Raw genomic sequence first — 27,185 nt, 5'->3', positions numbered from 1 at the left:
GTCTTAAGTCAGCTTCAAACAGCACCTGTGCTGGCAGTGCCATAGCTCCTGGCCAGCATGCGTGGGGAGCTACTCCCTGTGTGTCCAGCTCCCTTCAAAATCTTTCCAGGCTCTTGTTTCGTGCTCCCACTCCAAAGGCATGCCCTTTCGGTATGGGTGCGTGAACTCTCAAAATGTTCACTGTAAAAATCAAGGTATTTTATACATTATTCATGACATTTTAAAAACATTGTCACTTGACAACTGAGATAATAAAGTTAGTATGTTCTACCTCCTGCTGTTGGGGACTGGACTTCTAAAGGTCCATACTGTAATCATTCTGGCAACAGCCCTGCAAGACAGCAGCCACCTCTGGTGCCTGGCTCTCGCTCAAAAAGGCATGTACTTAGAAATCATAACCCTACTCAAAATAATACAGTCTGAACTTCCTGCATATTATCAAGCAGGGTGTAATGTCTCCTCTCTTGGAATGAAAGGAATAGATACCATTTCATCACATGACAATTGTCCATCTAGAGTTGTGGCTGTAGTTTTGTATGTCTGCTGTTTCTAATTAATACTGTATGCATATCATCATGGCTAGCAATATTTCCAGTGGTGTAAAACCACGATTGCAGCAGAATGTTTTATAGCAGATATGCTCTAACTGCTCTGAAACTAGGTTTTCAACTAGCTTGCATTTCAGACATTTATGAATCTGTGTGGAAAAAAAAGGCGATTCGTCATTTTCTTGGCAAAAAAAGTATTCCTACAAATATTTTAGAGAAGTTGTTCAGGCATTTTAAATTACAGATCACTGCAAAAGAGGGGAGTCTAAAAGAACCACTGTATTCAATGTGAAGTCCAGATACAGTATCAGCTGGCAGTTAGGAAGCATGGGGCAACCTAGATAAATAATGCTGCTACAGAAAGTAAAGTGAGGGAATATCCATTATCGAAAAGCAGGAGTAAAACCAGTGCTAGTGCTCCAGGATCCCAAGTGAGATTTGTTTTACATTTCCAGTAAATGGGGATGAGGGAAAAAGAAGAGAAGGAAACTACTGTTCAAATAAGTATATGGAGAATAACTTGGGATTGAGGCAAAATCCTATTAAAAGATGTAGTAAAACATAGTTACAATTTGTTTTTCGAGTTCTTCTGCTGGCTTGACAAGAAAAAGAGAAACAAAGCAAAACCACACAAGGCCTTCAGCAGAAAAAGACTTCCAACCTTATTTGTCACTCCTGTAAAAGTAGCTCCTTTTCATTCCCTACACCAGTCTCCACAACCACCCCATTCCCAGTAGCCAAAGGAAGGCTTGTGTCTCTTATTTTCGTGCATAAAAGTGAATTACAATCTTTCTTGGAGACTGTCATCTGCAGTGGCCTCTCCATGACTTATCTGGGTGACCAAAGTAAGGCTGCTCAAGCAATATATTCTGTATGGCCTTTGCAAAAATGCTGAGAATTCGTCCTATAGCCAGTGCATTTTTAAGAGGTTATTCTGTAACAACTCTAAAGCCAGTAGCTGTATAAGATCTATGAGACTTTTCTCCTTTTGTTTTCAGCAGTTTACAAAAAGGCAGTGTCTGGGGGAAGAGAAGCCATAGAAATAGCAATCGGGGAAAGGCAGGGAGAGCTCCCCTCTTCTGTGAGGCAGCCGCCTGCAAGGCAGCTGGCGCCAAAGTCGGGGGGACCTGGTGTTATGTAAATTGCTCAAACTCAGCCACAGCACATGCAGCATCCAGCCCAGCAAGAGGGAGACAAGAATCAGCTGAAGTTACTGTATGGAAACCATATTTTGGAGAGTTTTTCTCTAAAGTGGAAGGCTTAGAAAGGAAGCAAGCTTGACCTTCACAGTATGCAAAACTTTGGCTCTGGTCCTAGCTCTTTTCACATGTGAATAGTTCCTGTGGGGCCTCTTCATGTGCTTAGAGTAACAAACAATTTCAGGATTTAGACCTTGATCTGAATCAAGGGTAGCAGCAATACTTTCTGATATGAAAAAATATTTTTTGTTCTTCTTAGTAAAGTGATGCATTTGCTACATAGACATAGTTAATCCTACTCTGACCCTTCATTTTTATGACATTCTTGGTTTGACTTGTGAAGGGGTTTTGCCCTTTTGGAGGGCACCAGTGTGCCTTCCGGATCAGTTAAATAAGCCATCAACTTCTTGAACTTTTTTTTTTTTTTTTTTTTTTTTTTTCAGGGAAATGACAATATTCACTTTTGGCTGTGCATTTCAAATACTGTTCAAACAGAACTGCTGGATCCATTGCAGCCCATCCCTAGCCACCACTCTGAAGAGCAGGATGCGCTGCTACCTGTCCGTGCTGCAGTGGCTGGTGCTGGTGGGCTCAATCGCTCTCACTCAGGACAAACTGGCACATAGGTCTGTATGGCTCCCAGTAATATTCAAATACCTTTCAGGAAAATGCTTTGGTTTGTTGTGTTTTGTTTTCAAGTAATAATCTTTATTTTAATGTAATCCAAGGCAAGGAGGACAAGTGTCCAAATAGTATCACTTGCCTATTTTTAGGTGCAAAACTGTTGTCTTTTGGAACATGCCTCTCATGGACTTGGCTGTTGTCGAAATCCCTTGTCACAACAGCTCAGTGAAACAGGTATGGAAAGGATTGACAGACAGTCTTAAACCATGTGCCATCAACACTACGTAAACCAAACTGCATGTTGCTTTTGTATTTTGTCCCTTTGTTGCTTATGTACACTTAATTTCACATTTTATTAAAAAAAAAATGTTGATGAATAAGTGTATTAGAGTTGTGGGCATTATCCTCCTCCGCTTTGTGCTGCAGTACGGCTGGGACACGAACCCTCTTTGTGGGTACTGTGCTAGTTTGCGCATAATGAGGCACCTCTGCTGCACGGATATATATGGGACCAGGAAAATGAAGTGACAACTTATTTCCCCAAATTCCTAGAATTTAGTACCCAACATAGTAAAATACAATGGGCGATTGGTCAAACTCGAGCAACTGAAATACGACGTGAAAACGTAACCTAGAAGAAAAGGAATTACATCTGGTCTGTGGTATTTTAGCATGGTTAATGGCCATGCAATTGTTCATTCTGGTCCATGTTCAAAGCCTCCCATTGAATATAGGAGTTAACAGGTAAAAATGGAGGCAGTTCACTGAATGACTGGGGATTTTTACAAGGTGTTTTTAGAACTCTCTCATCCTCTCCCTACATACCTTTTTCAGAGAGATTGCGGTGTTTAAACTATATTTAGCTATAAAAGTGAGACATTACCTACATCCTGCTATAGCGGAGAAGGTAAATCAAGGCTTTCACATGCATTTCCAAACTATTTTTAAAGGACACATGCGAAAGATCAGGCTCTTAGGGTGAGTGTAAGTTGTCTCGTTCACCAGAACAGAGCCTAAAACTGCCTCCTCACCCAAGAGCCGAGCGAAAACGCTATTTACCAATAATTGCCGTGTTCACTAAGAAGTGCCTACTGCAGGCATCTAGCAAAGCGCTGCCAGTAACTCAGGATCCCCCAGTCACTAAACCCAGCGCGGACGCCGAGCTCTCCCTGCGAGTGGGTTTCCTCACGGCCGCTCCTCACCGGCCGCTCTGCCCCACGCAGCCCCCGGCCGAGGGCAGCCCCGGGGCGCAGCGGAGCCCCGCGGAGCCTCTAGGGCAGCCGGAGGCCCCCGGCCTGGCCGTGACGGAGGGCGCCCCGGCCCCAACCCCGCAGGGGCCGCCCCCTGGCGAGGCGGCGGAGCGGCGGCTCCGGGGGGATCCTGCGGGAGGGGGCGCCCGGCCGGGCCCGGCGCCGCCCCGCCCCGTGGCGGTGATGTCAGCGGCGGGGCGGGCCGGCCGGTAGCGGCGGCGCGGGGCGCGGGCGGCCGCGGCAGAGCCCAGCCGGAGCCGGAGGAGCCGGAGCCGCCGCCGCCGCCGGGACAGGGCGGGCTCGGGGCGCCGCTGGCAGCGCTGCCCGCGCCCTCCAGGGCCGCTGCGCCCGCAGCTTAGCCCCGGCAGGGAGGGGAGAGCCCGGCGGCGGCACCGGCGGCTTCCCCGCGGGCGGGAGGCGGCTGCCCGCTGCCCTCGGGGCTCCGCCGCTCTGCGCGGCTCGGGCCGAGCATCCCCGCGCAACTTGGCCGGGCGGCGGGACCCCTGCGGACCCGTGCGGGGCCGCCACCGCCGTCCCTGCCTCCCGCCGGCTGCGAAAGCCAATAGGCAGCAAAACCCAACAGAAATAAAACAAACTCAGGCTTACCTAAAAGTTAGGAACCCCCAATTTTTTTATTATTTTTTATTTTTTCCTTTTTTCCCCCACTCCTCCTCCTTCCCCTTTCGGCCTCGCTCCCTATGCGGGAGCCGCCTGCGGCCGCTGCCGAGCAGGAGCCGCCGCGCTGGGGAGCGAGCAGCCCGTGCGGCGGGGCAGCCTCCGCAGCAGCCCGGCTGGAGGGACGGCCTCGGCGCTCACGGCACTGAAGGTAAGCAGGGGCGACAGAGGGGTTTTCGCACCCTTTTGTGTTGTACCTTCTGTCCGGCACCCTCCCCCCAACCTCCCTCCCCCCTTCAGCAGGGCATCGGCGGTGCCTCCGGAGAGGCGTGAATGGCACGGAGCCGACCAAGTGAAATGCAAGTCTGCTCCCCTGGAAAGCACATGGAGCGCACAGGCGATCGCAAAGATGTGTTTATTGCTGCTCCGCTACCATAACGCTGATGGTCTGTGCTCGCAGCGACGACAGGGAGCCAACTTGCACGGCTCAGGAGCGGGGAGACCCGCGGTCTGCCTCTGACGGGCGGCTGGCACTGGCTGTTACATTTTGTTGGATGTGTTCCCCCCACCGCCTCCCCAGAGCATCTCAGCGTCCTGTTTGATTTGCTGGGGTGTCGGATTTTTTTATGATTATTTTTTTAATTTTAATTTTTATCATTATTTTTTTTTATTTCCCCCCCAGATAAGAGTGTCTGGTGTTAATGAGAGAGGGAGATGGGGAAAAGGAGAAAGAGAAGAAAAAAAAAAAAACATATGGAGTATTTTATTGATGTGATCATAATCCTGTAATGGAGATTGCATTAAATGAGGATTGCATCAAAATGCCTATCTGCTGTGGGGAGACGGGAGAGCAGAAACTATGCTGGATTGTAAATGAAGTTCTTTGATTGAAGGATTTTCTTAAACCATGGAGAGATATCTGTAAGCTTAAAGTTGCTGTATATATGAAGTACTGGAATGGGATAAAACACAGATCAAGCTGAAATATTTTAATTTACTTGAGCTCCGGATGCAGTTAGAATTGGTTAGAGAGGCACTGCAGTGATGTCCAATGAATACTTGGTTTCAGCTATGGAGACCACAGAAAGGCAAGGGAAGAGGAGAACACAGAAAGGCAAGGATAAAATATTACTTAGCATTTGGGGAAGGATGCTTCATTTATGACTTCTGACATTATGGCACGAAGCCTACAGCCTGCTGGTTATGAGCAGAAACCTTGTAGGCGATCTGGAAAGCAGAGGATTTATCTCATTTTCCTTTTTGCAACCTTGACATAGTTGCCTTTAAGAAGTAGCTCCAAGTTATCTGACAGGAGGCAAACAGGGACTTATTTGCCCCTTCGGATATTACAAGAAACTGTAAGCTTGAGAGAGAGGGACTTGACTCGTCTGATCTTGTCTTTCTGAGCTTGAGTTGATAATGCATTTTGAGTAATTGTTGCTGCTTATCTCAATTGGCAAAGGAGGGGAGAAGATGTTCAAGTTTACTGAACCAAAGCAGGGCTGAGGACAGTAGATAATATCAACTTACCCTTGCCTTCTTTTTTGCTGAATTTTATTCTGGCGTAGAAAACTGAGCCACAAAGAGCACCTTCTTCAAGCCTTATTGAAAGGAAACCAAGGAAACCCAAAGAGAACAGAAAGATTAAGCCAAAGATAAATCTTGACTTTTCTCTTTTCAGCGGTGGAAGTAGCGTTGATCTGTCAGGTTGCATAGGTCAAAGGAGATAAGAGATAAGTTGCATATTTATTTACTGCCATTTTCACGCACACAAAGAAAGTTGTTGCACGAATAAACATCATGGACTGGGAAAGAACCAATTCTTAGAACCACCTAAATTATAACTTAAATAAACAAAAGAGATAAGGATACTGTAGGGATACTCAGTATCTCTGTAACTGCAGAAGAGCTGGTTAATGATAAAATTATGTAGAACAAAGCAAAATATCTGAGGTTTTAACAAGTAATTTGTTTTCCTGTTTGAGTTGTCTGCAAAATCAGAGCTAGTATCTCCACTGTTGAATGTCTCTTGTGCTGTGTATTTAGTGTAAAAAAAAAAAGCATGAATTTATTTATTTAAAATAATGAAATAAGAAAATAAGCTTAAGTGTATTGAATTCCTCTTAAGCATTTTTTTTTTTTTTTTTTTGCAAAAGGAGACTTCTTGTGAATGGTATGTAAGAGATGGGTTTAGAATGTTCATGGATATACTCCAGGGAGCTTCATGTTAGCTCAATAGGCAATAGGGCAATAGGATCTTCTTCCAAAGAGATATGTGGAGAAGATGTGCTTAAATATCAAGCCATGTTCAGGTGAGACTGGTGGTATCTACATTTCAAGACCAACTGTTAGGCTGCTGAGGGGAATGATGCTTAATCTGGAAAATAAAGCAAGTATTCCTAGCTCATTTCTTAATGGGAATAATTCATTAAGTCATTGATTAATTTTACTTCTGTATGAATGTTCCAGATGTGACTCTAATTTTTACCAAGTAACAGCTGAGGAAAAAATATCTTTTGAGAAGTGTGGTTATCCATGCAGATCTGGATCTGTATATTTTTACAGAAGAACTCTTTACTGCTTCATGGCTGCATTGTTCATCCTTGCAGCGTTTCTTCAAGTGTGAGCCTTGCTATAGTTAAAGGATAATTTATATTCAGTGTAGTACTGTCTGCTCAGTGGAATTGGCTTTATACATCACAGCCTCTGCAAAAAAGGAGATCAAAGATCTGAACCTGTGGTCCTGTATTGCATTTGTATTCTACGTGGACTTGTGTAATCTTATGCTGGAGCCATTCATACTCCCATAGTTAAGAATTATGTTGGTCTTTCCATTAAAATACCCATTTGTTTAGTAATTTAACTTTTAAAGACAGGCTCTAAGCTCAAGTTAAACACATTCATATAGTGTAAAAAAAAAAAAAAAAAGTAGATATGCTAAGCTATGAAGTATAACAATTGGCATTTGCTAACATAGCACAATCAAGTTGAATTTATAGAAAGCTTAGTAGAAAGTAATGCCCTGCCTGAAAAACGTAGAGATGAAAAGGGAAAAAAAAAATCCCTTTCAGATCTAGAAACCCTGTAGAACAAGGTGGGTGTTCATACCTGGATTTTAAAGGGGTCTGCGATCACTAAGCAGGCAACAGGGTTTTCCAAGTAGAACGGCACTGGCTCAAAACAGGAATTAGTTAGATCTCAATTTACTGGTTCAGTCTGAGGTTGTATTAGAACTGATGCCTTTGGCATTATTCCAGTTATTTCTTCTGAGAAGTTAGAACAAAACACAACTCCAAACCCCTTGTCTTGGTCTGTCAAGTTATGCTTTCAATAAGTTAAAAAGGACAAGATGGTTTTGATTAACATTGATTGTCTGACACGGGTGATAAAAGTATTTGGGGGATGCTGGTGCTAAAGTATGCTTTCCAGGTGGTTCACCTGAGAACACCACTGCAGAAATCATGCCCTTCCATCACATGTGCAGGAAGTGGTACTAATGGTCAGCTTACACTTACATGGAGCCCCCTTTCTTCCAGAGCATCCCAGAATCTTTTACAAGTGCCTGTCTCAGTTGGTCGTCTTCCAGCAGTGAACTAGTTGCTTCATCTCTGCAAAGTAGGTGAATGCTTATAACCTCTTCATGTGTATTTTGGGTTAGAAGTGACAGGCTGAAAATACACATGGATTCAGTGTTACAGTCCTGTGTTCTGTGTAGTACCAGTGTTCAGTGGGCAGGTTCCAGATATAGCTTGCTGTAGTCCAAGTATTTTGGAGCGGATGGAATAAATGGTGTTGTTTGAATGAAAGATTTTTATCACTTAAAAATTGATAAGGGAGATTAATAGTCTGCTGTCCCAATTACCTCTTTCTGCGGTGACATCAGTAAGAAGGAATTTATAGCAGTTGTTTGTTTTTAGCGTGGTGAAGTAGTGGTGACCGTATCTTTCTTGCCACTTCTGAAAATTCCTGCTCCCTGCATATATAAAGGCATGTAATATGAAGCAAGAAATTTAGGGTGGAAGTGGGAATTTGATTTTCCCTTAAGATCTGTGGGGGGACTCCCATTCTCATTATCCAATGGTAAAATAAGGAAAATAGGTTTAGAAGACAGTCTTTTTCATTTACAGTCTCTGAATTAGTGGAGTGACTTGCCAGGAAGCATAAAAGCTCCTATAGCTTTGCATGTTTTTTGTTGTTTTTTTTTTTTTTTTAAAAAAAAAAGCTCCTCTGTAAGAAGAGTTTAAACTGTCCTTAAAATTGTCTTTGAGGTGTTGTATTGTGAGCAATAGTCAAATACGTGGAAAATACATTTTGAGTGACAATAATACCATTTATTTTGTCTGGCAGAAGTGAATGATTATAATATTAATTTTTAAAAAACTTTTTAGAACAAAACTATTGTCTAAATCGAGACAAAAAACACTATTTTTCTGTAATTGTGCAGTAAGATTTTAGACCTGAATGGAAAGGAAGAACTTACTCCACTTGCAGGGGAAGTTTAATGGAAATCCAGTAAAAGTTAATATAAAAACCAGAATATAGCTCTAAAAGAGCATGGAATGTAATCTGTAGGTACAATCAAATCATGGTAGTTTTGACAGTAAATAAGAAACTATAAAGGGTTTTCTGAAGTTGTCATAATTAAACATTCTTTTTATTTGAAGTCCTGCCTGTATCATTGCTTCTAATATCCTGTTGAATATTGCTATGTTTCAGGTACACTTAGAAAATAAATGTTCTCTCTTAGATAACGTAAGACTTAGTCTTCTTGATCCAACAGAATCTGAGTCAAAGCTTCTTGCAGTCTGTGAAAACATTTCTGTTGGAACAGTGCCTTGAATAATTGCTTCTTACATTACAAAACATAACATACTTTAACTTCTGCCACTTGCTTAGAAGTTAAACATGTTAATATGGTATCGAAGGTATTGCTGTATAGGATTTCTGCTTGCAAGGATGGCAGAACTTCAGCTGTTAAGCAGCAAGTACTTTTCAGGGGAAGTTCTTTTTAAATTACTGCTATTTTCCTTCATGTAAGTTATGACATACTCCACAAGGATTATTTCATTGCAAGTGGACCTAGCTTACCTGATCAGCAGACAGCTAAATATGTTCTCAGAGAGACGCATAAACATTGAAATTATTGCAGTCTTCGGATTTCAGTAGTGAAAATGTAAGTGGAGGTGGGCCATTGAATTTAAAATCCATCACTCTGGGGTTAAATACAACTAAGAAACTTGAGCTCTGCTAAGAAACTTAGCCTGCTTCATTTACCTGCCAGGGGAATGTTTTGTGTTGAATACTGCTTTGATTTGACATGGCTGTTTAGGGAATGATTTTCTTCCTCTGAACTGGTCTAGAAATAAGATGTCACTGGTGATGTAGTTTGCAGTGTTTATGTTGCATCCTTAAGGACATAGTTTTATTATTTTTGTAAGAATCTAATTAGTAATTGCATGAGCTTTACCAAAGTAGCAGGAAATACATACTAAATAGGAAAAAAATCCACGTAGAACTTTGCAATGCTTTAGGCACAGAGTATTTCATTTAACCAGCTACTTACACCATCATAGTTTCTGCTCTATGCTACCTTGTTAAATTAACAGGTGTATGTATGGAAAGCTACCATCTGCTGGATCTATCATCATGATACCTGGAAAGCCACACAGTCTTGTTTCCAGCATGCACGTAACATGCATAGTTGCCCACCAGAACAAAAACAGAAATTATTTGGGGATGACACAAATACAGGTTCCATTACAATGCAGGGTAGGGAAAAACTTAAGATACCAAAATAAATAAATAAACAAAGGCACCTGCCTACCTCTTAGTCTGTAGTAGATTTCATTAGATGGTAATCTCTTTTGATATTCCTCCTAAGAAAGGAGGTTGCCTGACTTTGAGAAGGAAATGAGTTTTATGTCTGCTAGTGGAAGTCATAGTTTAAACTCTTGTTTAGTCAATTGTGCATGATTTGTAATTACTTCTATAATTATATAAATACGTTTCTTCCTGTCTCTTGACAAACAATTATGAAACCATGTGTCCTGACAGGCTTACAGGTCGCTTTAATAGCTGGTTTTGCTTTGGTATGTGGTAGGGTTGGTTGTTTTTTTTCTTCCTGCAGGGGAGGGTAGCTTCGATAAGAAGCATGTGTCATGGGGCAGGCTGGTTTCACAAATGGGAAGGAGATGTTAATCAGACACTTATGATGTTTACGACAAAAGTATTACAGTTGTCAGTGTTAAATAGGGGAAGCGTGTGTCATCGCATTCCCTAAATCTTAGTAGAAAAAATGCAGAGGAACTTCACCATTAAATCATGATGTAATAGGAACTGCAACATGCATATATAGTTCTGGACTCAAATAATTTGGAACCTAAAGCTTGCTGTAGCAGCTTGTTCAAATTATAGTTGCTGCAAGTAATTTGTAAATGTAAACAAGGTGTAAGTCATGAAACTAAAGCTACCATTAAAGGGAGTAACGGCTTTATTTTGTCACTCATTTAATTGACCCTTAGAAGATGTATGTTGCAATGTACCTTATGTTCCAGATCTTAATTTACAACAGCAAAGTAATAATTCTGGGGATGAAAATTGGGAATGAAATGCATAAAACTCATTTTCTGTCCATGTTTCTGCCTTGCCTGCAAGTGAGACTTTACCAGAATGAATAGACATCTACTAAGGGCTTCAAGTCAGTTTTCTGTTATCTGAATTCTGCTACAGGACATTAGTTAAGTGCTTGTATATATGCAGAAGTATTATCATTAAAAAGGAATTATTACATAAAAAACGATAATTCTTTTTCTAATAATAATTCATTTTTAAAATTAATGTTCAGGAGATGTGTAATTTCATGACTTTTAAAGAAAACTGGAGAAAAAGTAAACCAAACACTTTGTGTTAGTTAGTGGAAAATTAGTGTAAAACTTGTATATAATCTAGAGTACTGGTGACTTCAGAACAACTATATATAATATTCTTGGTATTTGCATGCTGTTAGGTAATTCTTACATTCTTCATATATATATATATATATATATATATGCCCTTTGAAAAGACAATACGTCCAGGAGAACACCACTGAACCATGCTTTCTTAACAGAACTTGTCTTTAAAAAGTCTACAGAATCATGGCCTATCAGTTTTTCTTTTTTTTTTTTTTTTTTTTTTTTTAGTGACCATGTGCAGTTATCAGTTTACATTTTTCAGAGTTTAGCTTTATCTACATATTAAAAGAAAAAAATTTTAAAGAACTGCTCTGAAGGTACACTTAAAGCATAATAAAAAGTATGTTTGAGATGAGTTTATAACTCAATGTGTTTCAACTAAGAGGAAAATAACCTCCAAAAGATGTTTGGCATATCAGGGGGAAAAAAAAATGACCACTTCAAGCGAGTGCATGTTAGTCAGAAAGAAAAGACATTAATAGTCTTTGTCAAAGAAATGTGTTACTAGTGTGTAGTCAGAAACTGTTGTTTTCTTAACTGGGGAATGAGGTTATGATGTGTCAAGCATCCATGGTCTTATGATGAGATATAAACCAGTAATATCTTCCATCTGTACTTCTGTGTCAGTACTGAGACATATGAGCATCACTGAACAATCTGAACCCTGTGTGCTCAAGGAAGAGATTTTCTTGGTGACTAAATACAAATGACTCTCAAAAGAGTTTGGGTGTTGTTTGCTTTTGAATGTTTTAATGAAAGAGTTTAAAAATTCTTGCTTTCTTCTCCTACCCCTGAAAAGAAAATAAATTTATGTGGTGTCCACTACTTTTCACTACTTTAACATGACTAACTTGTTTATTTGAGCATAATATTGTAGAAGTATTAATTTAATATGTTGGTGAAAGCTTTTATATTATTATTATATTTCTAAAGCTTTTATATTATTATTATATTTACAAATAATCTCAAACTCTTTTTAAAAAACAATGAGGAAATGAGTATAAGATAATAAAGAGTTCATACTCGTTAATGTTAAAGAAAGAATCTTAGTTTCTCTAGGTTGTTTGAGAACAATGTATCTTTGAATTTACTTTCTTAATGGAAGTTGAGAATCAGGAAATTAATGAGTTTTATCATGCAACTGAGGCAGGTCTATTTTTCAAAAGGATTTTCACAGTTTGGATACACAAAGTCCTATTTTCAAAGTGAATTTGCCTCTTAAACAATCTAAAGCTTGTTTATTTCAAAGATTTTTTTTAATTGCCATTTTTGTTGAAGACTAGTTATAGTAACAACTTGCACCTCACTCATGTTTTCTTATATTTCTTCAGTATTAAAGATATTAAAACTAGTCAGCATCAGGTATTTAAAATATGGTGTAAATCAAGTGCAATAATTCTACCCAAAAACTAAAAGCAAACTATGGACATAAGTTAAACCTCTGCAATCTTCACCGAAGTTGCACAGAATAAACATGTAAAGTGGATGATTGTCCTTCTTACTCTTTCTGCTCTATTCAAGTAGATTTAAAATACTTCAACAGAAAAGAGGAGAAGGGGGAGCAGAAGAATTAGAAAAACTGTGATAGAAATGTATCTCTTTTATTAAGACTATATGGCATCATGATTTGTTAGATTGGGACCTATTACTTTTCACATTCTGTATTTCATGGCTCACCAAACAGAGTTTAAGCATTGACCAGCCTTTAAAGTTGTGTTAAACTTGAACGCAGCCTTCAGAATCAAGTTTACAGAGTACCTGAGGTGATTGTACCTAAACAGGAACAGTTCTAAACAGTTTTGTACCTTCTTTCTTCTGCTTCCATCCATTAGGCAATTTATTTCACAGTTTTGGACATGGAGGTGTATTTGTGCTTGACCATTGTTTGAAATGTGGTTGGATTCAGTTTTGTTTCTTTACATCTTCATGCGTGATGGAAAGAGGTGTGAAAGCAGAAGATTCACCCTGATTCACTGTTACTAAGCTGAACATCCAGCACTGGAAAAATTTCTGATTATATTTATTTTAAGATGATCACTCTAAGCATGTGTTTCAGTCAAAAAGAGAGATCACTTACTTTTTGCTTGTCAGAACTTTAAAATCCAGTTTGTCTAACTGAGACGATAAACAGAAGTTAATACAGAGGAGGAGGGGTTGATTTCTGTCAGTTCTTTTACTTTTCACTAAATGCATATAAATTTACAATAGCTCAAATAGTTTTTATTTAGTCCACCCTATATAGACTATAATAAACCTGAAATCATTTTTATTGTCTTAAGTTAGAGAAAAAGGTAAACGTGCTTGTGAACTTGTTGCAGTAAGACAGTCCTTTTGTGATTGTATTGCGTTACACAGCTTAAATTCACTAAGAAGTTTATGACAAAATGAATTGAATTTGGTTCCCATTTTGTGTTTGAGTAGTGTTCTTCTGAATCACAATGTAGGTTATTTTAAAATTACCAATAAACCTTTATTAACAACATATTAATGCTATGTGGGACTGCTTATTTTCTTGTAAGGTATTACACAATTTGTTCAGTAACTGCTTGCTAAAGGTACTTTTTCTCTTGCTAACTTAAAGCAAGTTTCAGGTTTTGGCTATTGTTGTTTAATGTCACTGTGAAAATATAAACAAATAGAATGCTTTCCTGTTAAGTCTGACAAAAGATTAAAAATGCTGGATTTTGTTACGAATCTCCTTAATATATTAAGTTGGTGTTTTCATTGCACTATACTTAACAAAAATAAATATTTAAAATTCATGGCTGAATCAAAAATAGTGCAACATCAGTCTGCAAAAAAAACATTTACAGTCTCAGTTCCTTATGTGTAATTCATTTTGGCAGGTACAGTAAGTTTTATTGTATTACAAACACTAAAAAAGCTTTAAAGAAATCATTGAAAAAAAGTTTAGAGTAAGTGATTTAGATGAAGCTGGTGGGTGGTATAGTATAGCTGTTGTGAGATTAACTAAATTCTAAAAATTCAGTCACTTCAGAGAATTGGATCTATGTCTTTATTTAATCATTGCTGTAATAAAAGTCATTGCTACTGACCAAACTGCAAGGTAGTGGTTGATGGATGTATCAAACAGGAACAGAAACTACTTTCTGAACAGTTTAGGACACTTTAGTGGTTAAAGTGATAATTGTATCTGAACATCTCTTTAAATGCTGTCCATGTGGTTACATGTATATATAAGGAATATGTATCGCCATGACCTTACAAATTTGTCTGAATTTGTAAGGCAAAGTGTAAGAAGCCTCTAATGAATAGTGAAGTCAAAATTTCATGTTCTTTTGCAAACGGCATCAGAAAGTTACTGTTGTAGTAAAGTACCTGCTGAAGAGCCGAACGCTTATTAGACATGCTTAGATATTTCTTTGTTTGTTTGCCGAGGCAATTATAAATTTTAATAGAATATTTTTTGATCTGTAAGAAGGGGTTAAGGATGGCATCATCTTGCAGACCACAGTTGTCATTTTCTTCTCTTTCTTTTAATAAATAGAGCTTCGGCTCTTGTAGTTCTTACAACCTCAGCTGTAACTATTTTGGGGGGAGAAACTTGTCAAGTCATTTCTGTGTTGGCAACAGCTAGTTTCTTTCTCAGATTATAGAGATGTTACTCAGCTTTATGATGGGAGCCCTAGTTTTATTGAGTTCTTCTTTCAAATTGAAGAGTTGCATTCTGTCCTTGATGCCAGTGTGATTTCAGGCTGGGTTATGCATACTAATTTGCACTAGATCAGTTTTCTATTTTCCTGAATCTAGAGCAGTGTTTTCAACTGTGTTTCTTAGCAATAAAATTCATCCTGGGTTAGGTGTGAATTATTTGAAGCTCAAAGAGAAGGTAATGTTGGTAGTAAACCAAAAGAAGTATTGAAGTGCTTTCTCCTTTGTTTTCGCATTCTAAAAATAAATAATAATATTAAGAAGAACCCTTGGAAAAATTCAGATCTAATGAAACTAGACTAGGCCACTAAGCATCTTAATGTAACTTAGAAACTTTGAGCAGGTTTGGCTAGACTGTATCTCCAGACAAGTCTTCCAACCTGAATTTTTCTGATTCCATGAGAAAGCCACTAACTCTTCCATGTAGGACATACCTTTTCCCTTTGTCTTGATTGTTTTTTTTTTGCTCAAATCCAGGAGCTTGCTATATCCTTGTGGATCTCATTGTTCAAGGAGTAGTGAAGAAGTGAGGGACAGGAAGAGGAACCTGCTAGAGAACAGGAGAGAGCTGTTATTTCTGTTCTTGAACTTGGATCTTAACATTGTTTGCTATTCCTGTCTCAGTGTGTGCTATCTGATGTAATTTTGGAGGCCTCCTTGAACTTAGGTTAAAGACAAGCTCGCACTTCAGCAAGTCATCTGTTCACTGCCTTTCTAGAGTGCTGTTCTAAATACAGTTTAAAGTACTGCTTTTGATCTGTGAAACACCTTTTAGTTTTATTTTGATTTCTAAGGAAGACTTGCTGTGTGATTTTATTCTTCTGTAAAAACAAAACAAAACAAAAACAGTAGAAGAGCAGAAGCTTCAGCTTTAAACATCTGAGCTGAGGGCAAGAAAACTTGAGATTGATTCTTTTCCCTTAGTCTTACAAGACCTAAGTTAGTTGACATTCACAGCTGTAAGACAAACCCATTAATCTGTGTTTTTCTGAGGGTTTTCTGGAGTGGACACATTAGATGGAGTGTAATTTTGTTTGTATTTGTGAAGAGTATTCTGCTGATGCTTCATGTTGATGATTTAGTGCTCTTTACTACAAGAGTGTCTGGAGGTTGACACATTCACTACAAAAATGCACAAAATTAAGTTTCTGGAGAGGGATTTATCCATACAATCCATACAATATGCTAAGAGAAGGGATGATAAGGTAGAGAAGAGATGATATTTTTATAGAAATAAATTTTATTAGTTTCCCTAGATGTAAGATAAGACTGCTGTAAATGAAGCTAAAGTTCTTCAAAATTCTTATCAAAAGCTGAATTTTTAAACTCGTCAAAGGCTTGCCATTTTCTCTTGAAAAGCATCCTAGAAGCTACCTCTTTGGTTCAGTGTTCTCATTCTGCTTAAATATTATTACTTCACTGTATTCATGGAGCAGATCCTCTTGGGAGTCATCATGCGGCACTTGAAGGGCAAGCAGGCGATCAGGCCCAGCCAGCATGGGTTTATGGAAGGCAGGTCCTGCTTGACGAACCTGATCTCCTTCTACGACAAAGTGACGCGCTGGGTGGATGAGGGAAAGGCTGTGGATGTGGTCTACCTTGACTTCAGCAAGGCTTTTGACACCGTCTCCCACAGCATTCTCCTCAAGAAACTGGCTGCTCTTGGCTTGGACTGGCGCACGCTTCGTTGGGTTAGAAACTGGCTGGATAGCCGGGCCCAGAGAGTTGTGGTAAATGGAGCCAAGTCCAGTTGGAGGCCAGTCACTAGTGGCGTCCCCCAGGGCTCGGTGCTGGGGCCGGTCCTCTTTAACATCTTCATCAATGATCTGGATGATGGCATTGAGTGCACCCTCAGTAAGTTTGCAGATGACACCAAGCTAGGTGCGTGTGTCGATCTGCTCGAGGGTAGGAAGGCTCTGCAGGAGGATCTGGATAGGCTGCACCGATGGGCTGAGGTCAACTGTATGAAGTTCAACAAGGCCAAGTGCCGGGTCCTGCACCTGGGGCGCAATAACCCCAAGCAGAACTACAGGCTGGGAGGGGAATGGTTGGAGAGCTGCCAGGCAGAGAAGGACCTGGGAGTGATGGTGGACAGTCGGCTGAATATGAGCCAGCAGTGTGCTCAGGTGGCCAAGAAGGCCAATGGCATCCTGGCTTGTATCAGAAACAGTGTGACCAGCAGGGCTAGGGAGGTGATCGTCCCCCTGTACTCGGCTCTGGTGAGGCCGCACCTCGAGTACTGTGTTCAGTTTTGGGCCCCTCGCTACAAGAAGGTCATCGAGGTGCTTGAGCGGGTCCAAAGAAGGGCGACGAAGCTGGTGAGGGGCCTGGAGAGCAAGTCCTATGAGGAACGGCTGAAGGAGCTGGGCTTGTTCAGCCTAGAGAAGAGGAGGCTCAGGGGTGACCTTATTGCTCTGTATAAGTACATTAAAGGAGGCTGTAGCGAGGTGGGGGTTGGCCTGTTCTCCCATGTGCCTGGTGACAGGACGAGGGGGAATGGGCTAAAGTTATGCCAGGGGAGTTTTAGGTTAGATGTTAGGAAGAATTTCTTTACTGAAAGGGTTGTTAGGCACTGGAACGGGCTGCCCAGGGAGGTGGTGGAGTCACCATCCCTGGAAGTCTTCAAAAGTCGTTTAGATGTAGAGCTTAGGGATATGGTTTAGTGGGGACTGTTAGTGTTAGGTTAGAGGTTGGACTCGATGATCTTGAGGTCTCTTCCAACCTAGAAATTCTGTGATTCTGTGATTCTGTATTGAAGCTCCTAAATAGTACTTGCTGACGGTAATGGAATGAATGATCTGGGTTCACTGAGGTATGAAAAAAGACCAGAACAAGTTGTCTGGGGAGGTGTGTGCGGTCACTGTTCTGGGATGTTTTCAGTACCAGAATAGATTAAAAACCTGAGGAACCTGCACAGACTTCATGGTTGACTCAGCTTTGAGAGAGATCCGACTAGGTCGCCTTAAGAGGTCCCTTCTGACTTGAATCATCCTATGATTCTAGGTCTTATTAGCTCATAATATATTTAAGGATATCTTTGACTCTGCAAAGAGCCTTCCATTTTTTCCCTGAGTATGATAATGTTGTAGGCTGTTATTTACATGTCTTAAGACAGATCTGCAGACAGATACGCTGTGCTATATGGCATTTGGGGATTATGGTATTTGGAGACTGAAAGAGACTTTGCAAGCATTTTCCTAAAACCTCAAAAATGGAATAGGTATCACTGAGGGAAGAGAAGGAATTCTGTTAGCTAGCCTTTTCTATATTTGTCCTTTTTTGTCTTCTTTTACTCTGGTGTAACAATACTTTGGTATGTGACTGTATAAGCAGTTACCTTTTAAAGAATCCTTACTCTTACAAAACCCCCATTTTATTTTCTGTTTCATCGTGGAATCATTCGTAAAAGCACACAGTCAAACCAAAATTGGGCACTGAGAACTAGTGGTGAAGGTTGCTGAGTCTGAAGTAGCTGCTTTTATTTTTCGGTTGTTAAAACTAGATTAGATTGTCTTTCAGGTACTTCCACTTACTTCCCATGCTGTCTGTACCACATGGTATCATTGGTACATTTTTTTGTAAATGTCTAAAAGGGACATAATAGTGCATATGCTAAATCTAACTGAAATCTACCTTCAAAATTTACTTCCATGTGTTTATGTTTATATTATCCGTGTGTTTATTTGAGCCAATTTTAACTGAAAGCTCAGCAGAATACTGAATGCACTCATTTAGTGTTTTCTATCTATGATTCTTGCTGTACCATTTAATTATCCATTTTGTTTCTGCTTTCTGAACAAGAATCCTTTCTCTTCCTTTAAAAATACTTAGGTGTTAATAAAATACTGTGATAGATCTCTGCTGTCTGCAGTTTATTTGTAATTGCTTGGTCAGTAAACACAGTTGTTACATAATGATGGACTGTTTCCTGTTACACTGAGGAAAGTGTCTTAATTATTTGTTTGTCTTAATGAGTGTAAAAGACTGCATTGCATTTATACCATAGATTGTCTCAGACTGATATTTTGAGGATCCCCCTTCCCCCGGATTTTAAATAGGCAATAACAGCAGGTGGTTTATTGGAAAATCTTTGGAAGGCCAATAGGCTAAATCAAAGTTTCCTTGACTTCCAGGAAGTACCCTACAGTGGGACTGTTTTTCTAACAACAGGAAATTTAATAAGAAAACGCTAATGCACAGTATGTCTTAGAACTTCATAAATATGCCAAATGTTCCATAGAAAAAGTATATTCTGTTTACAAAAAAAAAAAAAAAAAAAAAAAAATCTGCAACATTCACTATCTGCTTGTTAGCGTGTATTTTAGACGTGGGACTTAGGCTTGCTTCAAGATGATCAACCCTGATGATACTGAATATAAAGATGTCAATATAATTATTAATCTCAGCAGAAAATCTTTTTTTTTTTTTTTTTTTTTTTTCCCTGTGTGGAGGAGGGGATGAACTGGTTTTCTATTATTCTTTATAATTTAGGTTTTCTATTTTTGCCATCACCTGGGAACAATTCCCAGTTACTTTTCTTCCTTCATATATTCAGGGATGGGCCATCTTACAAGACAAATCTTAATAAAAGAGATGCCCTGATGAGCCAGTATGAACTAGCGGTAATTCAGCAAAAGCTATTCCTTGACTGTTGATCAGGAACATGTTCAGCTTTGGATATGAAGTAAACTACTGGACATTATTCTAATGCTAATCCAAACTGTCTCTAAAGATATTATAAGTATTCAGTTGTAGCAACTTCATATTAAACGCTCTGAATGAGGCATGTGTATATGAACAGATTCTGTTTGTTGTTGCATTGGTGCAACTACAAGAAAATAGTGTTATGCAAATATAAGTTACTATCCACAGACTCAGAACCCTCGCAGCTGTTCTGATCCTTCCCTTGTCTGAATCAGCACAATTTTTTTTTTGAAAAGATACTTCATTGCAATCACAGCTAGGCAAGACGGTGTAATTTATATGTATAGTTACCATCATAGATAATATATTTATGAGCTGCATAACCATGGGGAAATCAGATTTTCAATTTCTCTTGGAAAATGTTCATTATTAGAAGGTGTTACTAGAGTATTGTTTGTTGTAAGAGAAGAAAATCAAGTTCAAGATTTTAATGAATCTCTTGAGAGAATCATCAGATTTACAGGTTAAAAAAGCTGTAAACATTCTACTGGGAGTAGTCATTAAAGAGAAGATGAATGTGAGCTATCTGTACTTTTCTTATGAAACAGAAATCTTGAAGATGATTTACAAACCAAAAATGTGTTTATCTTTCAATGGTCTGTATTGCTGCATTATATAATGAAATACAAAGTAAGGTTAAAAGTAAGTCTTGTTAGCAAGATGAGATAGTTTCACTGTTTCGTTTGGGAAGCTTATAGGTAAGACAGCACGGATCGGAATGTTTATGGAAGAAGCCTGAGAATATTGCCGTGATTTCTAAGTTTGAAAAAACATTAGAGTGGAAAAAAAGATCCTTCCTGCGTAGTTAATCATCTTGGAGGGCCTTATGTTGAAAATTTGATTTTCTAAGTTAAATAAAAAAGAATTAATAAAAGATCTGTAGATTAAATAAATTTGATGAAAACAGTTCAATTCTCTGGTGAGTTACTTTTTTGTAATCAGAAAGTGACAGCATAGGACTGCAAAAAGACTTGCTTTTCCACAAGGCACTTCATACCTTTGATTATTCACTCAGGCTTGACTGAACCAGCAACATACTAGTAAAAATTCATAATTTGTGATGAAATGGTTTGTTTAATCCTTGCTTTTCTTCTGATGTATTATAGATGCAGTGAAGGGAACAGTTTAGAATATGTTGCTAATAAAAAAAAAATTGCAAAGTTTGAATTCATCAAATATTGTTGCTTCAAACAGTTAAATTGGTCATCTAAGACTTGTGAACATTTAATTGAAGCTCTCATTTCCTGCTTCTTCAGAAATCTCTAGAACTGTCATGAAGAAGCCACTTTGTAGTTTGGGTGAATTTTTGGCATGAGTTTTGTTTTGTTAGTGTAACTCTTCAATGGAACACAAACGTACTGAAAACTTGGATAGCAGCAGAACGTGAACTGTGTCCTAACTGCAACTGTTGAACATAACAGTAGTTTTGAATTCATTCAGCTTTTGAATAGGTCACACCCTTTGCAAATAATATGCATAACAAACTGCTGTATTCAGTGCCTCATCATTATGAATAGTGTGTATTTCAGCTGACATGGCCATTCCCGGTATGATTTTACTAGTTCCATACATGACTGTGAGTCTGGGCTTTTTGTCATACTGTGAATATTCAGTAGTTCAAAACAAAATCACCATGATAATGAGAGGATTGATGCTTCTTAATACTTTTTTAAAGATTACCTGCCACTGAGTACTTGATTTTTTTTAGGATGTGTATGTGCATTTTCCTTTTTGTACTAAAAGCATGCATATGTTACTTATATCTATGCATGGACATGCTGTTGTCATAAGTCTTACTAATATACATTACCTATATCCTTGGTCTGAACTAAACATAGTGCTTACAGGTTTGGGGCAAACTTCTTCATGAAACATTTGGGAGAGGAATGGTTGGAGAGCTGCCAGGCAGAGAAGGACCTGGGAGTGATGGTGGACAGTCGGCTGAATATGAGCCAGCAGTGTGCTCAGGTGGCCAAGAAGGCCAACGGCATCCTGGCTTGTATCAGAAACACTGTGACCAGCAGGGCTAGGGAGGTGATCGTCCCCCTGTACTCGGCTCTGGTGAGGCCGCACCTCGAGTACTGTGTTCAGTTTTGGGCCCCTCGCTACAAGAAGGACATCGAGGTGCTTGAGCGGGTCCAAAGAAGGGCGACGAAGCTGGTGAGGGGCCTGGAGAGCAAGTCCTATGAGGAGCGGCTGAAGGAGCTGGGCTTGTTCAGCCTGGAGAAGAGGAGGCTCAGGGGTGACCTTATTGCTCTGTATAAGTACATTAAAGGAGGCTGTAGCGAGGTGGGGGTTGGCCTGTTCTCCCATGTGCCTGGTGACAGGACGAGGGGGAATGGGCTAAAGTTATGCCAGGGGAGTTTTAGGTTAGATGTTAGGAAGAATTTCTTTACTGAAAGGGTTGTGAGGCACTGGAACGGGCTGCCCAGGGAGGTGGTGGAGTCACCATCCCTGGAAGTCTTCAAAAGACATTTAGATGTAGAGCTTAGGGATATGGTTTAGTGGGGACTGTTAGTGTTAGGTTAGAGGTTGGACTCGATGATCTTGAGGTCTCTTCCAACCTAGAAATTCTGTGACTCCCAGCAAAATTCATTGCTGAGATATCAATGTGCAGAAAATTCTTAAGTAGACTTCAGTCATGGCATTTTGAAGTGTATGATGATGAATGTAAATCAGGACAAGAATAAGGACATCAGGTTTCTTCTAGTTTAAGACTGAAATATCACAAAATGTAAAGGAATGTGCTCATTCATGTAGAATCAATTTTGTGATGTAGACTGTTAGTAAAAGACGGTTAACACTCTTGTGTTTTCTAGTGGCATTATCTATGTAAAAGTAAAGAACACTGAATCTAACAAGCTGCAACACTGATATTTAAGACATATACAATGTTATTTTAGCATGAATTTGCACTTAGACCATCACTTCTCCAAATGACTGGAAAACATTTCTCTAGTTCTCATGTATACACTATCTCCTACCTGCTTGTCTCCCCCTGACTAGTGCACAGTTTGGCTCTCAGAGCCTAGTGTTAAGGTTAACAAGTTGTCAATAGCTGCATGTTGCCATTATCTCAAAACCCTGCTGCTTTCAGTTCAGGATGAGGGGTCTAATAAGAATGTTCATTGTTTTCTTTCTTTTTTTTTTTTTCCCATGCTTCTCTTCCTCAGCACTTACCAAAGAGTGTGTCTTAAAATTTGAATGGCTTTTGATGGGGGTGTTGATTACATTGTTTTATCTTATTGGCCATCATGATGCTGAAAGAACAGCAAATAGTTCACTGAGATGGGGGGCAACTACTCCCCAAACCTGCCACTGTTTCTTAAAGAACTATTTATAAGAAGAAATCTAATTTTAGAGTAATTTTACTCTACAAAATTAAATTCAGTGTTAAGAAAGCAGAATATATTTACATTATGTAGCACATGTACTCATGTGTAAGACTTTTTATAGCAGTAAAACTGTGCACATGTTGATGGATGCCTGTTGAGACATGCTGACAAAAAATGGGTCTTATCTATCATGTATCATTCAAAATTACAGTATCTGTTTTTTCAAACAGAGAAAGCCTATGTAAAGTATTTAATGAAACAAAATATTTTCAGTGCTTAAGAGCCGTTTGCTGTTCTTTTGGGATATCCTATGTATTAGCTTTTTGATATATTGCTCAGTGAAATGCCAACTTTGGGAAAAGGCTGGTAAATGAATCCTTGTTAGCGTATTCTTGTCATCAAGCAATCAGTGTGAATTTGACACTGATCCAGGAAGAGTTAATGTATTGAAATTGAGTTCTACATGATCATTTTTTTCCAAAAGAAAGCGCTAACACTGACTATTAAGAAACCCTAGACTTGTGTGTACTAAGAAATCTGAAGGTTGATGTCATGAATATATAGAAAAGCATCATATAATTTAATTTGAAAGAATTAAAATGTTCCAAGTAGACAAAATAGTAGTACTAACAACAGTACAAGAGTGACCAATCTAACAGACTACCTAACCAGGAGCAACAAAAGTCCTATGAGACTTCTCTTTCCAGGAGTTTCTGATGCATCAGAATAAGAAAAGAAAAACAAACTGGGCGAACCTCACTGCATTAATGTTATGTGTCAGGAGCTGATTTTCAGTCATTAATTAGGTTATGCCCATTTCATGTGGGGAAATGATTAGAGTTCAGGAAAAAAAAAATAGAGTACATTGTGTTACTCAAGAGCACTGTTATGCCATTGTCTGAGATAATGTTGGACCCTACCTTAATTCTGGTAAATTTACAATGGAGCAGGAGAGGAGGAAAAAAAGAGCAGAGCCCTAGATGAAAACTTCATAGATGTGAAGACATGGTTGCAGATGCACATGGTCAGCAAGCCAAAGAATTTAGATGAATATGCTGCAATACCAAGGCTAAGTGCCAGGATGAAGCGAAAGTGTTCAAGGAAACCATGGCATCGGAGCTTCATAATAAAGAGAAGCTCTGGAGCAAGACATTCAAATACTGAGGAAAAAATATCCAAGAGCCCTGATACGTTTTGCCAAGCTAGAAGGGAACAAGAAACAAGGCAAAACATCAAATTCTCATGAAGAAGCACCCCGGTGTTCGAGAAAAATGCTAGTATGTTCAGATAAAATAGATGGTTCTAATGCAGAGTGCTTAACAGGTAAAAGTCAAGAGTATAATAGCTTCAAACTGAATGCTAGAACTGTGGAATTTCTTTGGTGCCTTACACACTGAATACTCGTGCATTTTTTTTGTCTGTATTTAAGAAGCAGCAAGGTGACTATAAGATAAAATAGTATCCTGTAACTGGTGTGGAAATCTGGTGAAGGGAAATGTGGTGCAAGAACCAAAGACACTGCACTTCTAGCTTATTTTCAGGCAAAATATGACAAAACTCTAGAACAAGTGAGATAGGTATAAATTCATGGAGGCTCAACTCAACCTGAAGTAAACTTGTCTCACTAATAATGGTTGCAGAACCAGTGATGATAATTTACGTGTGAAATTGTATCAGTTGTTGTGGTTCAGTGCACCTTGAAAGGGAATACTGTACGTATTATATACATGTTGATGTCCATAGAGCTGGAAATTTGCCATTTGTCTATGCATTTATTTTCATTAGAAATTGCTGTGTTGCCAATTGTATAGACTATAAACTACCACTTTATGCAGGGACTGACTTAGATTGCCAGTGATACCTTTTGGATAGTTGCAGAGCTCTTCATGAAGATTTTTAGTATTATGTTAGTAGAGACAGTTTATTCTTTTTCCTTTTCTCTAGTTGTTTTTTTTTTTTTTTTTTTTTTTCCATTCTGATTAGCGTCAATTATCAGTATGACATAAATACTACCTCACTTGATAAGACCTGTGTTGTTTCACTTCTCCTCATCTGTTTCTTCTGACAGCAAATGACCTACACTTCCAGAGTATACAACACCTTGTGTTCTGTGCAGATTCTGACAGATTGATTGCAACAGAACATAGATATATGCATTTTGCTCACAGATTCAACATGAAATATGGAAAATGTATTTTGATTACCATCTTTCAGAATGTCCTTTTCATGGAATAAAAAGGAGAGATGTCTGGTGCAAGGTTTTTAAAATCTTTAGAGGCTAAATCACACAGATCCACTAGGAAGGATCCTTCAGATTGATAAACAATGGCCTTGGAGCAGCTGATATTTCCTCTTTACCTTTCAAGTGTTTGCAATGTTGTTCTTTAGCACTGAATGGATTATAACTCCATAAACATTGGAAATTTGTGGGAGAATTACTGGAGATTCAGAACAGAATTTGTATATAGTCCAAGTCTCTCTTGGGCAAATATAGCACACTGGAGACTTGGGAAGAATGTAAATGATGTAACCAGGCTCAGCTTCACAAGAGATTTAGAAAGAATATTTAGCTTCCCAGAATGAGATCTGGGCAAAGAAATTTTGTCTTGACCAAAGGCAGCAACTCATCCAATTTATGTTCAGTTGTGCTGCAACTCAAGCCTCCACTTCTGCTCTGTTCCATTCCACCCAAAGAGTTTTTTTTTTTCTTTTTTTTTCCAGAAATACCATGTGGTTTGACCCAGATGATTAAAATTAATTAAAATATAATTTTAAACAAGTTCTGGCATATTGTAATGACATAAACAATTAAAAATACTTAAATGATGAATCTGTGCTCTAACAGCCAGCTGCAAAATACTTATAAATGGAGTATGTTAAACCATTTAGATAATCCAAATATTATGTACAACAGATCTTGTACTAATTCATTATGAAAACAGCAATTTCATTTAATCATTCATTAGCTATTTATAAGGTGTCTGCATAGTAAGTATGCATACAGATTATTGTTCAGCATGATGGCCAGTGTAATGATTGCAAAAGTGTCACCCATGTGTAATCACTAACGTTTGTTGGTTTGTTGTTGTTTTGTAGTGTTTTTTTTTTTTTTTTTTTTGGTGATCATTGTTTTCAACTTACTGGAGTTACCAAAATGACTGTAAGTTATGGTTCTCAAACATGTATGTGTAATAGAGTGAACGAGTCTGACTTCCTAAGGGGGAAAAAACCAAAATACTCAGATTATAACAAGTAATTTGTTATTAATTTCTGGAATGTATATTTATCGCTTCCATCGAGACAGTAAAGCAGGTAGTTGAGAATCACTGTAGACTGTCTGTTCTTGGAGGTTTTAAAGGTCCAACTGGCCACAGCCTGAAGCAGTCTTTCTGGAGCTCAGCACTGGCACATACCTGTGCAGGAGATGGGACTTAAGCCCTTTCCAGGACTCTTCTGACATAAACAGTTCCATGACTTGGTGGGACACTAAGAAGAATGCTATTAGTTATGTGTTATGTTTTAGTTATGTGTTATGTTTGCAAGGATGCTGAACTAGATTTTATTGTAGGATATGATGTTAGACCGTGATTAAACAGGAAACAAATCCAGAGGAAGCAAATTGTGTAATACTCTGGTATTAAAACAAAACAAAAAAACCACCCATGGTGCTTTGTTTTTTCACATGAATGGTATGTAAGTTTCAGCTTCCTTGTTGTGATAATGAGTTTCTTTGTTAGGTCTTATGGTATTGTAGATGTAGGGTACTGGAGGATTCAGTTCTTATCAGCAATACACTGTTTGCTACATACCTTGCATACACATCTGTATAAACCTACTTATCTGGTTATTAAAGCTTTGTTAACCTTGATCAATAATTTGTTATCAAAGCTAAAAATATCCAAGGATTTAGGTTACCAAATCAGACCACAATTATAATTTGTCCCATAACTGTTCGCTATTGTGAAAGATACACACTGCCATTTACAAAAATTGCAATGATCTTAGTTTAAGCTCCAAACAGCTTTAGAACATACCGTAAAATAGTAATACTAATGATAAATGTAAAAATGTGCAGAATCAAACATACAGACATCTTGCTAAAATTCAGCTGATGTGCAAATGTACAAATAATTTTCTTCCAAGAAATGTACAATGTACAAGTAATTTTCTTCCAAGCCTGGTCACATGCCTATCTGCTTGCTTCCTAAACCAGGATATGCACTAAATTACATATAGATTTAGTATGACTGTTAACATTCTTAGAGAGTACTAATGGGATTATTTA

General features: G+C 38.8%; 1 protein-coding gene across 1 annotated transcript in view; it reads left to right on the top strand.

Annotated features, from left to right (window-relative positions):
- The first annotated feature begins 3,848 nt into the window (after positions 1–3,848).
- Positions 3,849–27,185, top strand: part of PCDH11X (protocadherin 11 X-linked) — a 482,091-nt gene continuing 458,754 nt past the window's right edge. The window contains exon 1 of the mRNA XM_072043192.1: positions 3,849–4,447. The gene's annotated coding sequence lies outside the window, so the exon portion shown is untranslated. The remainder of the gene's footprint in view (positions 4,448–27,185) is intronic.

The sequence above is a fragment of the Anas platyrhynchos genome, chromosome 10, assembly GCF_047663525.1.
Source record: "Anas platyrhynchos isolate ZD024472 breed Pekin duck chromosome 10, IASCAAS_PekinDuck_T2T, whole genome shotgun sequence".
In the NCBI taxonomy this organism is placed as follows: Eukaryota; Metazoa; Chordata; class Aves; order Anseriformes; family Anatidae; genus Anas; species Anas platyrhynchos.
The sequence above is the reverse complement of the archived record's forward strand: the minus strand, read 5'-3'. Positions and strand labels throughout refer to the sequence as shown.